This window comes from Apostichopus japonicus, chromosome 23 (assembly GCF_037975245.1).
Source record: "Apostichopus japonicus isolate 1M-3 chromosome 23, ASM3797524v1, whole genome shotgun sequence".
In the NCBI taxonomy this organism is placed as follows: Eukaryota; Metazoa; Echinodermata; class Holothuroidea; order Aspidochirotida; family Stichopodidae; genus Apostichopus; species Apostichopus japonicus.
This window is the reverse complement of record NC_092583.1, coordinates 141,039-156,096: the sequence shown is the minus strand read 5'-3', so window position 1 is coordinate 156,096 and position 15,058 is coordinate 141,039. Positions and strand designations below refer to the sequence as shown.

The following is a 15,058-nucleotide window of genomic DNA, read 5'->3' as shown; positions in this document are numbered from 1 at the left end:
GGGTCGACAATTGGATTTCATTGAAGCAACTCCCAACTCTAACGGACAATTTGTTCTCAAGTTATCGCAAAAATACTAGTTTTTTATCATTAATTGACCTTTGGTGACCTCGGATCACATGACCGTTAAGTTTGAAAATATTCCCCTATACCATTTGCAACTTGTCCAAAAATATCAACTATGTCACACCTTGGAACTGGGAGTTGATGCATTAAATGTCTGAAAATTAACTTTGACCTTGTATAACTTCGCACACGAAGGTCACACGGGTGTCAACCAATTGACATTTTTGATCGGAAGGTACCTTTGATATCCAAATCTAGCATCAAAACCAAACATTTTCTGTTTTGCTCGTTTCCTCCCAAAATAAGCACATTTTTTTCTAATGTGACCTTTGACCTTTTGACCTTGGTTTCAGATGTAGTTTAATCTCCTGATTCCAAAAAACAAAACGCAAAGTCTGTACAACCATCCTAACTCCGACGGAAAAACTTTGACCCCATATAACTTTGCACATAAAGGTCACACGGGGTCAACCTATTGACATTTATGATCAGAAGGTACCTTTGACATCTGAAAATAGCATCGAAACTGTAAAAATCCCAAAAACACGAAAAGGTCACCAGAGGTCAAATTGAGGTCAAGGGTCACCCAGATGCAGGTCGACAATTGGATTACATTGAGGCAACTCCCAACCCTAACAGACATTTCGTTCTCAAGTTATTGCAAATATACTAGTTTTTTATCATTAATTGACCTTTGGTGACCTCGGATCACATGACCGTTAAGTTTGAAAAGGCTCCCCTAACCAGTTCACAACTTGTCCCAAAATATCAATCTTGTCGCACATTGGCACTGGGAGTTATTGCAGTTTTAATATTTTCGGTTTTTGGACCATAACTGACCTTTGGTGACCTTTGTGGGCACCAAAAACAATAGGGCACACCTTCTCCATATGGCGGATCTATAGTCCAAGTTTGGCCTCAATCCAACATTCCCTTATTGAGATAGAGCGTACCCAAGCAAGTGTCACAGACGCACACACACACATACATACATACATACATACATACACACATACATACATACATACACACACACATACGCCAACCTGACTGCATAGGTTCCTTTTGCTAAAGCAAGGAACCAAAAAATTGGCAAATCGACAATTAGGCAGATTTCCCATTGACTTAGTGTGGTGCTACCATGTAGTCGAAGATAACAACAATAACGAAGGTACCCGCCCGACGCGATACTACACGGTTCTTAATTTATTACCCGAATTCTACGCAAAGTGTGATTTTTTTTTCCAAACCGATGGTTAGGCGATTAGATTTCCCATTGATTTAGTGTGGTATTAGGCTACCATGTGGTCGAAAATAACAGCAATACGAAAGTGTTCCATGGATATCTTATAACTGCGTCACCATTTCAGCGGTATAGGCTAGATTTCCCCTATTGACTTACTGTGGTGTTCGGCAACCATGTGGTCAAACGTAACAGCAATAATGAAAATAACCATGGATAACTTATAACACACTGTCAAGCATTTTTAAAAGCAAAAACATAAGCCGGAACATTGAGCTTAGGATTTTTGAGACTTTATTAAAGGGTATTTTTTTGCGAACTGTGGGGCACAACGAAGGATCTTGATTGCAAAATTGACACTTTTCAAAGGAGACTACTTCGAAATATTCTCAACATTAGATGGACCAATAATAATTGGTTATCAAATGATGAGCTATACAACGAAACCAACCAAACAACTTGGTCATCGATAGTCGCACATAGAAGATTGAGATTTTTCGGTCATGTAGCAAGACTCCAGGAGGACGCTCCAGCAAAGGTTGCTTTAAGAGAAGCACTGAGACATACTGCTAAACCAGTTGGAAGGCCCGTGACTACCTTGCTTGGAAAAATAAAGTCGCAATTCAAGGACATTAATATTAACAATTTCGAGGAAGCAATAAACCTTGCGCAAGATCGTGATACGTGGCGGAGGTTAATCACTGAGCATGTCGAATAGACGAGACTCAACTTACTACTACTACAATATCTTATAACTGCGCCACAATTTCAGCGAATAAACAGATGGTTAGGCCTAGCTAGATTTCTCATTGACCTAGTGTGGTGTTAGGCTACCATGTGGAAGAAATTATTATTTATTAATTCGTTTATTACATGGAAGGAAAGGCTGACAAGGAATTTTACGAGATGTTTACGGATTTAGATGGGATAACTAAAAAATAATAATCGCAAGTGGCTGTTTACTATTCATTTATTCCAAATGCGGTCAAATTGCGCGAATCGCGCAATCGCCGCTAATGCGAACCCTGGGCCTGCATAATAGATAGTAGAAGTAACAACTGTTTAAGAGCTAAATTGGATATTTATATGGTGTGATCGATAGGCGTGGAGAGCAAGCGTAAGCAGCGACGGCAGTGCGATGTTAGTAGTAATGTTAATTATATGAAGTTATTAACAAGAATAATGAAAGAAACAATAGCAAATAGAAATTATTGAGGAAGGTTTTATACCTTATCTTACACCTTTTCATTTATAATAGCATCCAATGTGTCATTTCTTGAAAATCGTGATACACGAGTGGGTAAACATTTTTTCCGGGTACCCGGATACCCGGCGGGTAACAGCTCTCGGGTACCCGGTTCCCGATTTTTGAACCCGTGTAAACACTAGTGTATATGGTAATATGCCTATTTTACTGTGGGGTATGGTAATAGGCCCATAACACTGTGGTGCATGGTAATAGGCCTGTAGTACTCCAAATGGCATACTGTTATAGGCCTTAAGTACTGGGGTGTATGGTAATAGGTCTCTATTACTGTGGTGTTTGTTAAGGGAAGCCGCGCAAATCTAACCCCGTGTCCAGGCCGGCTGAAATCTCGCACCACTTGCTCATTATACATGTGCATATTGGTCACATGGCTGAATGCTCACCAGCTGTTGGCCAGCCTGAGTAATGAGCACAGCGTCATGACAACACAAAGCTGCTTATTGTTCACAAACAATGAGCAAACTTGGCCAAGTAAGCGGATAAACTTTGGCAATTTTGACAGTCAGGGCTGTAGTTTATGTTGCATATTGTCTTAAAAACTTAAAACTTTTTTTTTTGCTCTACAGTCAAAATATTTGTTGACCTGCTAGGGATATCAGGTCTTGTTCTTCACATGTAGGATTATGTTAGAGCCTTTGTATATTTGAATCTGGTTCACCCTAATGTGCATGTGTAAAAGAAGTTAGATTGTGATTTTTTTACAGTTTTTTTAGATTTTCAATCTTAAAAATTCAGGAAACTTGTACTTGCAAGAATTGACTACAAAAGTTATTGTACCCACTTGGCCGACTGGGCAAAAAAAAAATTATCTTTATAGATTCCTGCAGTATTAATTCACATTTCCTTAATTAATTTCATGAAATTAATTTCAAAAGTTTTGTCTTTGCAGAAGAAATTATAATATGGTGTATAAACACACTATCTTTGCAGAATGTTTGGACACCTTTTGACTCTTAATTAAGAGTGGTCTTAGGTTCAACTCCCTAATGTGCTCAAATCGGCTTAGTAAAAGCTTGGCAGCGGTGAAGTAACTGTATAGTGTGGAGGGTGGTTTGAAGACAGTGTGCAATCAAGTGTGACTCATTATCTGCTGGTGGCTATGCTCATTATAGCCACGGAGAAATCAATTTGAGGACGTCAATTAAGAGGACGTCAATTCGAGGACTTAGGAGGGTGCTCTTTCATAACAGGGTTTTCTACACAGTACAGCCAAATTTGAGTCTTGATGGTTACAATTTGAGGACCTCCCCCGTACTGATACAGGCGCTTTCTAAGGTCACTTTTGAGTCCATTCCCAATTTTACAGTTTGAGGTCGGCATCAGATTGACGGTCACACACCAAATGTCCTAAAAGCGAAGGTGTGTACCAGAACACAAGTCCTCGAGTTGATAGCTTTGGCAACACATACATACACACACACACACACACGCACGCATGCACACTCATGCCATCACCATCGCATAGATTCCTTCCGCCTTCGGCAAGGAAACAAAAATAGGTCTCTGACTAGGCTACTAATATTATACTAAGACCTAGGCTACTAGTACTAGTAGGCCTTCTAACTGTAACAGTCAGCTCAAGTTTCAACTGATATTCAATGAAGCTGATCAAAGGAACACTGACTAATACCATCTTTATCAATTTATTAATAATCTCGCTTCCAAAGTCCTATGATATGAAAATAGTTGTCCGGTAATTAAACTTGGCACAGAGAAAGAATGAGGTCAAGAAGAAAACAACTGTAATCACTACTCTTAAAGCCTACTACTATCTAACAGGAATAGTGTCCATATACCTTACCAATGCATGATCATGCTGACAAGACTAAGAGCTAAATCAATAAATACATGTATGCCATGAGGCTAAGCAACCACGAATGTGGGATAAGCCCACAAGGGCTTAAGCAACCACGAATGTGGGATAAGCCCACAAGGGCTTATGGATTACAACTTCATGTCGGATGGCTTCCAATTCAACATTTAACTCAAATTCTCAAAATCTAACACTAAAACTCTAGTATGCCTTTTGTAACACCAATGACACCGTTACTGTATAGTGTTGCATATTCATGACTAAACTCACGTCTAGGCATGGTCTAGCTCTTATAATGAGAACAGGTTTTCAAAACTGCTTTCAAAAGTTTGCCACCTTTACACCATTTTCATTAGTTTTAACAAAGTATCACTTTCATTGTCAGTCATTAATATTTCACACATGATCATGTTTACACGGGTTCAAAAATCGGGAACCGAATACCTGAGATATTGAGCGCATTTGGAATAAACAATTAGTAAAAAGCCACTTGCAATTATTATTTTTTAGTTATCCTGTCTATAATCCAGTAACATTTCGTAAAATTCCTTGTCAGCCTTTCAAGCTTCTATGAAATAAACGAACCAATAAATAATAATTGTGAGAATTCTTTCAATTTCTTCCACATGGTAGCCTAACACCACACTAAGTCAATGAGAAATCTAGCTAAGCCTAACCACTTGTTTATTCGCTGAAATTGTGATGCAGTTATCAGATATCCATCGAATACTTTCATTATTGCTGTTACGTTCTACCACATGGTTGCCTAATACCACACTAAGTCAACGGGAAATCTGCCTAACCATCGGTTTGCCAACAAAAAGAAACAACAAAATATCACTTTGCATAGGTTTCGGGTAATAAATTATGAACTGGGTAGTATCGCATCAGGCGGGTACATTCGTTATTGCTGTTATCTTCGACCACATGGTAGCCTAACACCACAATAAGTCAATGGGAAATCTGCCTAACCATCGGTTTGCCAATTTTTTTTTTAAATCACACTTTGCGTAGGATTTGGGTAATAAATTAGGAACCGGGTAATATCGCGCCGGGCGGGTACCCGGATACCCCATGCAAACACTAGTATATTGAAACAAAGAAAACCATAACATTAAACATTACCTTATGTTGTTTATCATTTTTTTTGGTATGCATGTAATCACTTTAATATTACGTTTGTAAAAGTAAGTTGGCCTGACGATTCAATCCTAGCAGGATCTTCTTCAGAGGCTAATTGACAAGTAACAGTAACAGAAGGGGCAAAAACACTAACAGAATACAGACAGGTTAACACAATGAGATAGATGTAAGGGGATTAGTAGACTAGGGATGGAGAGAAGTTTGCTTACAGTTTTATTTTATTTTTATTTTGACTTTAAAGCTGAAATAAACCCTGGCTTTTTTTTCATCCTATCTTACGTTTTGACAGATAGTCTTTCCAGTAAAAGCAATAGAAAAGCATAAAAACTCCTTCTTTGAGATGAAAAAAACGATTTGAATGTACTGTAGTTCATGTGTCGCGCCATTTTGTTTTAATTGAGCCAGTTCCCGGATGTACCGTGCCGAATGCGAGCCACTTGGCATATTTCAAGACAAAAATAGTTGCCAATCCCTTATATAATTAGAATTGAATTTTCAGCAATAATGAATAAAATATCGATCAACAAATATCTTTTGTCTGTAAAAAATGCTTAAAATGTGTGAAAAATTTACTATTGTAACGAGTATCAGTGGAAATACAAATTTGGAGATCTTTTCAACAATTTTATTTACCGTGTTTAGATTGCTTTCACCGCATACTCAGTCCTAGGGATAGCATTACTTACATCAATCACTACACTCCAAAAGTTAAATCACTTAATGTCGAGCAAATATCTTGAAAAAAGAAAATGGGAGCCTTTGGACTGGAATCGTATCTTTTCAAACCAGAATATTCAGAGGAAGAACTGAGACATCCCGAGGAGGAGTTGTGCAAAGAATCAGTCTGTGACTGTTGGTGATGTTGGCTCGAATTCCGTTGCTGATACGAGTTCCAGTTCCGCGAGACACTGCGGAGAATGGTGTCTGTGTGCGCTCTGTTCGCCATTGGAAAGCGAGGAGATATTGGTTAGCCACCTCAGTGAAAGTTGCCTCTTTTCCGGATATTTTATTCCATCTGGAATAACGAAATATCTTTTTCCTTTTCCTGCTCCCTCTTCCCCTCTTCGGTTAGCACAACTAAAGGCTTGGCATTCAGGCATTTTAACCCGCGAAATAAGCTAAGCGAGATACTCGAACATAGTGTGAATAGACTATAACTAGTATGCAAAGCTTCATTGTTTTGAAATTACGAAGTGGCTCGCCTGTGTCACTTTTGAAGCGCCCTCAATTCTCAAAATGGGTAAAAAAAAAAATTGGGAAATTCACGTTCACTTCAGGGAACTTTATTTTGCTTAGTTATTTCACAAATGGAATTAGAAAATTATCCCCTACAGCATGTTCACTGCAAAAACCCAGAGTTTATTTCTCCTTTTATATTACAACAGTTCAAGGAAAGGAATTCTATAATGGAATTGTTTACCAGCTAATTTAATAGTAAATTACCTTTTAAAGAGACTTACCTCAAATCCAAGAAAAATAAGTTTCACAGACAATTTATTCCAACATCAGGTCTCTGGATCCCTCAGCCAACTGCCCAGATAGAGTCTTGATTGCCCATAAATAATCTTTGGCATCAACTCTGCACACAGGAGGCCATTTGGTAATCTATTAAATGAAAACCATGGACTATTGGATATCAGCATGGAGCTATCTCTTTTAATAATTCCCCTCTACTGGGTCAAGTACATTGGCCTAAATCCTGCTACAAAGTCAAGAATTTTGTTATACTGTAAATTGTAGGAAACTTTTGTAAATGTTTGTCAACTGACATTTCCTTACCAAGTGTATTTCTCACTTAATGTTCATTATATACAATATGTTTGAATCTGTTCCAATGATTCATATGTCACCAGAGACTGTGGACATGTGCTCAGCGAGCTAACTCTCTGTACTATATCTCAACTAAGACTACTTTTATTCATATATTTATTTATTCATTCCAGTAAAATATGAAACTGATAAAGAGGAGTCATAAAGTATGTTGACTGGGAAGATAACTAACATAAGGGAAAAAGTAGAGATAAGATATCATATAAGTTATTACATCAAACGATATAACAAACAGACATTCTAAGTGCTCGGATTGAATGTAAAAAAACAGCACGGTGTATTAAAGAGATTCTGTAAACTTATGTTCAGTATTTTGGCAAGATGTGATTTCTTAGATTTCTGTTCCATTTGTGCAGGAGACTTTTTAGTACAGTATACAAAGTGTGATTCTCATCAGGGGCGGCGATTTGTTTCAAATATTGGGGGGGACATTTGCTTGGGTGCAGGCACATAGCAACTTTCAACCCCAAAATTGTTCACACGCTTCATGATATTTCACCTGTATCAAACAACACTAGTTCTGTTTTTGGTGACATATTTTGCCTTACTCTAGAGACCAAACATGATGCTAACCAACTCAAAATCATTTGTGATTCCTAAAGCCGGATCTCGAAAAAGATACTTTGAACAGACTTTATGTTAATGAAATGGAGGTAAACGACAAAGGCAAATATATATATATATATATATATATATTTGGTTACTGGTTGCTAAGTCAGCCCTATTTTCCTTTTTTTTATTGGCAAACCCAATTTCATTACGGATGTGGTCCGTCTAGCTAATTCATTTCGAAATGAAAGGAAAAGCTACTGTACTTTCGGTGAAAATCTGTGACGTTTTGGTGATATTCAGTAACAATTTGTGACACGATTAGACAGGCATGAAGGGAGGAATTTGCCACGGGAGGGGCGAAGCTTGTAGGCAAACTATCTAAGCGTAGCGCTACCATGAGAATTTTGGCCATACTTACATTCATAAACAAGAGATGTACAGACATTATGATAATAATCATGAGTGACAACTTGCTATACGGTCACAGGTCACAGAAACGACCACGAAGAGTCATTTACCTCATGCAGCATGTGTTGGATGAAGTTTTAGCCACCATCAAATATGATTTGGATAAATAATCTCATGCATTATTTTCTATTTATAGCCACAAAAAAAAAACTGTGCCACCAAATATTCAGGGGGATATTAGATACTATATCCCCCCTAAAATACTTGGGGGGACAAGTCTCCTCCCCCCCTCCCGTCCTCCCCATGATCGCCACCCATGAGTCTCATCACTGTTTATTCTACTAGCCATTCTTATAAATTCAGTTGTTGCAGCAGAATTGACTTTTTCTAATAGTATATTGTAATCTAAATTAAATATAGCTGATGTGTTTTTAAGAAACTTCATTATTCTTTCTTAGTGTTTTTGCAACATAAAATGGTACCAGACAGGCACTGCATGGATCACATGTGCTGGAGTAGTAGTATTGAAAACATTTTCCATAGCATTCTGGTCAAAGAAAGACACAACATAAGCCAAACTATGTACAATATCATACACTTTGCTTAATACCTTTGATCCATGGCATGAAAAGGTCAAACTATCATCTATGTATACTCCCAAGTACTCAGTGTGGAGGTTCTAGCCACCTCATATCCCTCAATAATAATACGTTGCCATTTTGATAGAATCAGAATCATGTTTTCTCTTGTTTTCAAACATTTCCTTTGATTTTTGGTGGTTGACTAATAAATTCTTACAGTCACATGTCATTTATAGAACACTGATACCTTAATTGGTCAGTTTCAACAGAGCTCTTAGAAGTTTTGCATGATACAGACAGCAGTATCATCAACATATAGCAGTATCATCAACATACAGTAGTAAAACATACAGCAGTATAACATACAACAGTATCATCAACATATACAGCAGTACAGTATCTTCAACAGTATCATCAACATATAGCAGTATCATCAACATACAGTAGTAAAATATACAGCAGTATAACATACAACAGTATCATCAACATATACAGCAGTACAGTATCTTCAACATTATCATCAACATATAGCAGTATCATCAACATACAATAGTAAAACATACAGCAGTATAACATACAACAGTATCATCAACATATACAGCAGTACAGTATCTTCAACAGTATCATCAACATATAGCAGTATCATCAACATACAGTAGTAAAACATACAGCAGTATAACATACAACAGTATCATCAACATATACAGCAGTACAGTATCTTCAACAGTATCATCAACATATAGCAGTATCATCAACATATAGCAGTATCATCAACATACAGTAGTAAACATACAGCAGTATAACATACAACAGTATCATCAACATATACAGCAGTACAGTATCTTCAACAGTATCATCAACATATAGCAGTATCATCAACATACAGTAGTAAAACATACAGCAGTATAACATACAACAGTATCATCAACATATACAGCAGTACAGTATCTTCAACAGTATCATCAACATATTTTGTAACAGAAATATGTGAGTATGACCTAATTTCATCAGTATATTAGTAAATAATATAGAAATATTGGATCCCCCCTTAGGCAGACCAACCTTAATTTCCAATATAAACCCTTTATCCAACTTATTGGTCTGGAACATTCTTGAAGAAATTGTGCTAGCCAAATGAATTAGTCTTGTTTCTTTGATAAATTGTGAAAGATCATTTTCATTCATTGATTTGGCCAGACAGTATTAAACACACTTGACAAGTTCAGAAAAAGAAGCTTTCTTACAATCTGGACGAGGGGCTTCTTACAGTACTGATGTGATAGATACATCAAAACAATAATAACATCTGTCCTTGTTGAAATACTGTGTAAACATGGTTTTCACAATTGACCCCTGGTGAACTTGAACGACCATTGACCTCCGCCCACAACATAAGGTTCTTATACTCAATGTGGTCTACCAAAAATGCAATCTGTCCAAGTTTCCCTTGTGATATTATGTTTAGGGAGGTGAGTTAGTGTAGCGAGACAGTTGAGAGGGGAGAGATATCGTGTTTACAAGGTTTTCACAATTTGACCCGGGGTGACCCCAAATAACCTTTAAATTCCACAAAAAGCAAACAGTTTTTTTCTCCTGAATGTGGCTCTTTTACATAAGAGATATGAGATTGATCCAAGATTCCCTTCTTGAAATATCATGTTTACAAAGTTTTAACAATTTGACAACTAGTGACCCCAAATGACCCTTGACTTCCTCTACAAACAAAAAGCTTCTTTTACTTAATGTGGTACACCTACTGCCCACATATGAGATTGGTCAACGATTCCCTTCTTGAGATATCATGTTTACAAGCAAGGTGTAACACCCACACCAATAGGGGCACACCCACTCATCTGCCTGCATGACTGCATACAGTAAGTTACGATTATGATCGCAACCAAAAATTAGGCTTTAAACACATTTTCTTGTGGAGAACAACTTAAAAGTGTTAAAGTATTTGATTTTGGTATTTTTCGCTAATAAATGTGCTACTTTTGGTGAGAAATTGTTCCTAAACCATTGCTTCTGGGTACATGACTCTTTCAGAGGTTATGTCCAGTACAAACAATACAAAGTAATTACTTTTAATTTAAGAAGTGCTACCAAAAATGTGTTACCATTTCTTTCTCTTGTAGCTGCATGTCTATTGTAAGAGTGAAGTTAATAAATAGTTCACTTTCTTACGAGAAGTGCGTGAAAGTCCATTGTTATTGTTTCGCGTTCACGGTACACTACACAGAAAGACGTCACAAGGTGACCTGTAAGTTCATGAGCTTTTACGCATCACATTTCAGGTCAGTGAGAATCTGCTAACTTGCAATTAAATTTCTCTAAAGTACTTTCTCTTTCGACTCAATGAGAAACACAGTATTGATTGTGTAGTAAATACTTAAGTATGAGCGGGAAAAAAGGGTTTTTTTTGCCTCCAGCTATGCATTTAATGGGTACAGTAAACAATACAGTACAGATGTATATGTATATGTAAAGGTATTCACTTTAACTAACAAATCACAAATTTTATTAAGCATTTTCAATAAAAAAAAGCACCAGATACACAGGTAAGTCAGCTGAAACCTTACCATTGTTCTTAACCCATTCATAAATTGAGGAAGGTGGTAAACAGGAAGGACCTGCAAAACAAAAGCTGCAGATTCATCTTTCAAAAAAAAACTGGTAGACATTAATATGTAATTGTAAGCACTATTGTAGTATCATCTCAAGCTGACTCTATGATAGATGCACTAGCTTTTACCCTTTGAAGATACTTAAATACTATGAGTAAGTTATGTGCTTACTTGTCTGTAACATAGTGAAAATGGCTGGTCTACTTTCATGTTCGGTTGGGATCTGTTTTATTTGGATAAGTACAATTAGTGATGCAGCCTACAAGAGTATGTGTACACCTACAGTAGCACTAACAGTAAATACACACTGTACTTGTACACATATACAGGTAGTAGGATGTTTAATTGCTGAGAAATGAGACCTCAAAAATCAAGAAAATGCTAAAATGCCACAGTAGCAACAAATTGTAGAATTTCAAAGTGTGATAAATTGGCCAATTTTGAATCAATGCAACTGAAATTTTCAGAATATGCTTATTTCATGGTGTTCCAAGCATACAATAAATTTAGGAATTTTTAAACGATATCGAACTACAACATACTGTAAGTATCCAAAATTTTGTGATTTGATATGGAATGACCCTAAAGCTTCCCAGCTTAAAATATGCTTTCTGGGTGAAGGGCTACCTGATTATCTTCATTTTTTTATTAATTGATGCAGTCTAGGGTTTAAAAAAATATGTCAGTCTCTTGCAAAATGGAGAATGTAAGCGACAGCTGATGACTGTACCATGTTAACTACAACATTACTTATATGTGCACTTAATTTAGAGACTGCATGATCCACGTAGGATGTAATTCTCAGGGTTTGACTTTGACATAAGCCTCAAAAAGGCACGGCAAAATGCCATTGATAGGGTCCAATGGTGAGGGGCATCATAGGAAATGGGAATGACGGCAAATATGAATCGGAGGAAGGCACTGAGATCATGTTTCATCTATGCAGCACTACATCATTTGAGGAGCATTAAAAGTGTTTAATCAGACCTTTTCATTATGGATGCAGTATAAATACAAGAATCAGACTACAAATTGTTAATTTTCCAGAACGAAAGTTTAATTTACAGTTTTATGTACCGTCGAGTGCAAAACAGTGAAGCCAAACCAACTTGGCAGTTCCATGCTTTGTCTGCAAAAATGTTTTTATCAACATGACAGATAAATAATGAATGTATTATGCATTTGATTTTCAGCATAAAGGCTTAAAGAGATCTCGAGTCATTACCTTATGGAATTAAATAGTGCAACTTCAGAATAAAGTGGTTACAACTAGTTAAAAAGTTTGGTACTTGAGGGCTCCTATATTTTAAATTCAGATAGGGATTTCCCACATATTTATTGTTAGCCTATTGGTCTAATTGAGCCACTAGTATAGTACTATATTCAACTGTTTAGTGGTTGCCTGCACATCCAAACTGTCAAGATATTGTTGTTTTCTCAAAAGCAAAATGTATTGTTTTCTCGATTAGGACTTATAGTAATCTTCCAGAGATTGACCTATATTGTGTTTAACAACACAGCATGGCAGAGATGGATTAAACTCCCTCCTGGCATTGAAGTCAAGGGTAGGCAATCTTGAGGGATTTGATTTCATTCTCTATGGTGCTACAAGGTTAAAGGTCAAATATGTGATGGATGCATGGCTACTGCATGGTTGGGAGAGAATTTTAACCAAACTCTACATTTACACAATTTTGAAAGGTCAATATTTTCTCAAAAGTTGAAACCTGTCTTTTGCAATTTGTAAGTATTTGCTCAATTTTCTCACATCTGTAAATCAAGTCTGTTAACCGTTCTTATATTTTCACAATGGTGAATTTTGTGCTAATGTAATGTACTGTTCAACATTTAGAGTCTACTACAAGTAATGTAACAAAACTATATTTTAACAAAATTAAGCGAATTTTATCCTAGCCAGCGATCGCTTTACTATTTTCTACACTTTCACGCTGGATAACTTAGTGAGATTGTTGAATTACATAGGAGTCTTTTGTTAGGCTTTATTTTTACAGCACTAATTAATTGTTTATAATTTGTAATATTCTGCCAATGAAAGCTTTGTGAGTATTTTGAAGTCCATTTTCTATAAAAAGAGATTTGATTTCAACACTTAGCCAGTTTGGAGTGTGGTTATCATTCAAACTTGAAGAGTGCACTCATTCTAAGTTCAGAATAGTGAGATGTAGCCTTGAGCAGTAAAATCGCCTCGACTGGTTGGCTACATTAAAATGACTGAGCTCAGTGGTTAACGCCGGTGCCTTTCAATAATTGGGTCCCGACTTCGAGTCACTCCAAGATTGATGTATGTCGTCCAGTCTCAGAGTTGTTGACAATTGACTATATTCATAATCATGGATGTACAGTAACATATGAATATAAGAGACTGGCTTCGGTCAGCTTGCAGCTTTGATAAGCCAATGATGGCTTTTTCACGATTTCCTGCTTGCAGGAGGATCTAAAATACATACAATACGTACTCCATTGTATCCTAGACTGTAGGAGTAGCAATAGCTTGTATACCACTCAAAAAATCTCAGGTTTTCTCTTATCGTCTTCCCTGTGAACCTGACAATATCGTTATACAACAAACTTTTTAATTGGTTAAGAAATGAATTTTCAACACAACATGTTTATGAATGCTTCTAAAACACATCACATACTGTGTAAGCTCAACCCATCGCCTTTGATAAATAGTAATATCAGATTTTAAATCATGCCTTCGCTATGTTTGCAAATCGAGGGAATGCTCCGTGAAGTTCGTGAACACCTCCGTACAAAGTCAATGGTATTTTACTGTGTGATTTCCCTTGAAAAGTTAACATATCATAGTTGGCTACAACAGTAGGGGAAAATGCAACCTAAAGTACTCCTAGTCCTAGGCCTCAAGCTCCATTTCCAACAAATGTTTGACTGCCCACAGCATGTGTCTGCATGGCTCCTTCAAAATGAACAAAATAAACCTTTAAAATAACTGCTGATTATTACTGATATTACTTAAAGCTTTCTTTCGTCAGAAAATTGAAGTTGAAGTAAGCGGCAGTGATTTAATCTGCATTGTGTCCAAGCATAGGCTAACGCAACTCAAGACTTCTATCTAAACTTTTGGCACTAGGCCTAGACCTATTAACAATAGTTCTAATGTAGGCTAGTTGATTAGAATACTATCAAGTACTAATTAACCCACTATTGATGAATGCATACTTGAAATGACGTTTCAGTGAATAAACCATCGTGTTAAAGGACGGCAGAGAGTCAGTAGTGTTTACATGGCAAGTTCTTTGGGCCTACTAAAATCAACGTATCAACGAAAGGTTCAACGAAAGGTTCAACGTATCAACGAAAGGTTCAAACACAGTACACGGAATGTACATGTACTTACCGCGACTGTTTGCGTTCAGTCAGCCTAAAACGAATAACAAAGAATGACAACGGCGATTGACTAAAGTATATTAAATTCGAAAAATGAATGACAAGGAAAGCACGTAATAGTGCGAATGCTTATGAAACGTGTTTGAAGCTAAGTACGGAATTT

At 36.8% G+C, this 15,058-nt stretch overlaps 1 protein-coding gene across 5 annotated transcripts in view; it reads right to left on the bottom strand.

Annotated features, from left to right (window-relative positions):
* Nucleotides 1–15,058, bottom strand: part of LOC139964611 (band 3 anion transport protein-like) — a 146,277-nt gene extending 131,219 nt beyond the window's left edge. The window contains exons 1-3 of one of the 5 annotated variants that reach the window (XM_071966354.1): nt 14,906–14,984; nt 11,482–11,532; nt 6,992–7,136 (exon numbers count right to left, since the gene is read on the bottom strand). The gene's annotated coding sequence lies outside the window, so the exon portion shown is untranslated. Of the gene's footprint in view, nt 1–6,991; nt 7,137–11,481; nt 11,533–14,727; nt 14,846–14,905 lie in introns of those variants that run through there. The other 4 variants (XM_071966355.1, XM_071966352.1, XM_071966353.1 and 1 more) reach the window with 4 other exon arrangements.